The sequence below is a fragment of the Micromesistius poutassou genome (genome assembly GCF_964030765.1).
Source record: "Micromesistius poutassou genome assembly, chromosome: 15".
Taxonomy (NCBI): domain Eukaryota; kingdom Metazoa; phylum Chordata; class Actinopteri; order Gadiformes; family Gadidae; genus Micromesistius; species Micromesistius poutassou.
This window is the reverse complement of record NC_140285.1, coordinates 12,427,471-12,430,685: the sequence shown is the minus strand read 5'-3', so window position 1 is coordinate 12,430,685 and position 3,215 is coordinate 12,427,471. Positions and strand designations below refer to the sequence as shown.

Below are 3,215 nucleotides of genomic sequence, written 5' to 3'. Positions count from 1 at the left end.
GTGAGAGGTCACCACAAGCACACAGGAGGACAGAGCAGAAGGCTCCTGTGTTGTGTGGGGGGGGGGGGGGGGGCACAGTGGGTACTTCTTTAATCAACTCCTGCACGTTTGTTAAGAGGGGATCACGTCCACCAAGGGAGAGCGGGAAGAATGACACTGTCAGGGACAGGCTGCACACACACATGAATGGCTGGCCTTCACACACACTCGTAAGCTAATCCTCAATGGATCCATGAGAAAAGCTGCCAGAAACACATTTGGGTCAAACTGAGAAAAGCTTCTGGTTTGTGTGTGTGTGTGTGTGTGTGTGTGTGTGTGTGTGTGTGTGTGTGTGTGTGTGTGTGTGTGTGTGTGTGTGTTTGTGTGTGTGTGTGTGTGTGTGTGTGTGTGTGTGTGTGTGTGGAGGGGGGGGGGGGTGGAATTAAAAACAGGTGTTGAGCGAAATCCAAAAGGTATTTTACGCAATATTTAGAATTCAAATTTGGATATAGACGCAAAGGACCACAGATAAGAAATGAAAACAAACATGTTAAAGAGAGAATCAATGTTGACATGCAAATCGATGTGTGTGTGTGTGTGTGTGTGTGCGCTCATACATCGATGCACACACACATGTATGTGTGTGTGTGTGTGTGTGTGTGTGCGCTCATGCAAAAAAAAAAGAGTAGTGCAAGGAAATAGCAGGGCAGAAAAAACAAAGCAAAGGAACCTGAGAAAGTGTTGAAATGTTTAGTGTCAGGGAGCACGGGCGGTTGGAGACTTAACACTACACCTCGCCATCGGGGGAAATGTCCTCACCAACTAACACACCCTCAAAAGGTCAGCGCCCAGCCTAGCAGGGGAAGGCCGGGTGGGGTTGGGCAGGGGGGGGGGGGGGGTGGATGGTGTCAGATGGCCATATGTGTGGAGGCACTGCGGGCACAGGGCCACCATATACACAGAGAGGTTACGGGGGGGGGGGGGGGGGGGGGGGGGGGGAGGGGGGGGCAGGGAATCATAGGACCTAGATAAAGTTCCTTCGTACAGCTGCTTTTGGCCTGCAGACGGCCTGCAAACATCTGTATTAACCCCAGCCCCACAGACAGCCCGCTGAGGAGAGGAATGCAGAGAGGAGAGCGGAGGGGAGTGACTCCAGAGTGGGACTGCTGCGGAGCCCAGCGCCGCGCCGCGGGGCTGCGAGCGTGTCGAACGCGGCGGAGCGCGCGGACGCCTTTCCACTTTCACAATAAAAGTTTTATGAAGCGCTTGGAATCGGGGGTGAGCAACACGGTTAGTTAAAAATCTGTGCGGTCGGCTGTGAGTAAGACGTGACGCGGCCGTCGGACCTGGCTCGGACTCTGGTGTGGTGGGTGTGTGTTTCTGACTAGGCCGTTTAACGCCGTGGACGCCGTCTAATAAACCCGAATCCCACATGCGTTGTGAGTCAGGGCCTTTCTCTAATATCTGTTCATTCCTTGTTTTACTCCACAATACGCCACACACAATATCGGCGAGGGAGTGGACCACATCACACACACACACACACAGACACACACACACACACACACACACACACACACACACACACATCCAAACCGCCAAGCGCCTGCTCCCATGGGATGCAAAGAGGGGCGTGGGGTAGCATCGGGGGCCAGGTGGCGCCCCGCCGTGTCGCCATGGCAACGCGGGCCATAATTACCTGCTGTCGCAGTGACTCACTAACAGCACCTTGTCTAGCTGGCTCTGCCATCCTTTAAAATATGAACGGCGCTCTGTTGTTCCGCGCTGTTTTGATTAGGAATGTGTCCGCCACATGTTATATCACAGCTCGGCTTGTTTGAGCACCGGCGCTGCGTCAATGTGCAGCTCCGTCATGTGCCGTTTCCTGCGGACCTCCGTAATCGCCAATTGAGCGTTTCGTATGGTTTATAACGCATAGAAATCCAAACAATAGCCATAATGGATGACTCTATTGTGGAAAATGGTGGGTCATATATTTTGCTTTCCTTCCAAAAAAGAAAAAAGGGGAGAAGGGAGACGGTTAAGGGAAGCAGAGTAAGGTCTTTGTTTAATTCTGTGGAACTCAATTTGGTTTAGGGTATCACATCTGGGGCAGATTAATAGTGGCAGAACACTGAGCAATTAAAATGGTCCCTGGCAGCAGAAGATGTTAGATTCCCTGATATTGTTTTATATTCTTTCCTGCTGTAGTCCTAATTTAAAATGGCTGAGACTATTACACACTCAAACAGCCATGAGTTGCCAGGAATCTTTTTTGTTAATTACACTGCAACAAACAGTTATAGTTTTGTAATTATATGTAGAAGCACCACATGCACACACACAATATCTCTCTCTCTCTCTCTCTCTCTCTCTGACTCACCCTCTCTCTTTCTCTCTATCTTTCTCTCTTTCACTCTTTCCCCTTGTGTTGCTCTGATGGCAACACTTTGCAGTAGAATAGGCCACACAGACACAGACACAGACACAGACACACACACACACACACACACACACACACACACACACACACACACACACACACACACACACAGGTAATGGTTAATGTTCTCTGACATGCAGGATGCAAATAGCAGACATGTAAGTCACCACACAGTTTGAGATCAATTAATGGGCATTAACATTTTTTAGGCTTAATGAGTGTTGGAACTGACGCCTAGAAGATGGTTTCAATGTGTAACTCAACGTTGAAATATGTGAAGTACACATCTTTAGGACGGGTCAATAAAATAGGCCAGAAAAACCTGGAAGCTGTGGTTTGTTAGGTGGGAAATGGCTTAATTGTCTGTGACCTAAGGCTAATGTTCCCAAGGACCATCAGGACCTTATTAAATCATTATCAAAACAGCAGCATGCGTGAGCAAGCATGCAGGTCAGTGTGTAAGTAATGCTGTGTGTGTGTGTGTGTGTGTGTGTGTGTGTGTGTGTGTGTGTGTGTGTGTGTGTGTGTGTGTGTGTGTGCGTGCGTGCGTGTGTGCGTGCGTGCGTGTGTGCGTGCGTGTGTGTGTGAAAGTGAGTGAACATGGGAAAGAGAGAGAGAGAGAGAGAGAGAGAGAGAAAGGAAAATATGATGAAAAAGGGAAGAGCAAAGTAAAGAAAGATATGATCACATCACAATCCACCTCTGATCGCTTGCGTTTCTTGGCCTGCAGTACAACGCCGGCTCTCTGCCGCCGACAACACAGAATGCCAGCATCGCGGGGAACGACGCTAAT

At 49.5% G+C, this 3,215-nt stretch overlaps 1 protein-coding gene across 1 annotated transcript in view; it reads right to left on the bottom strand.

The window, feature by feature from the left end:
- The window catches only part of bmp7b (bone morphogenetic protein 7b), an 11,515-nt gene that overhangs the window by 5,250 nt on the left and 3,050 nt on the right, over nt 1-3,215 (bottom strand).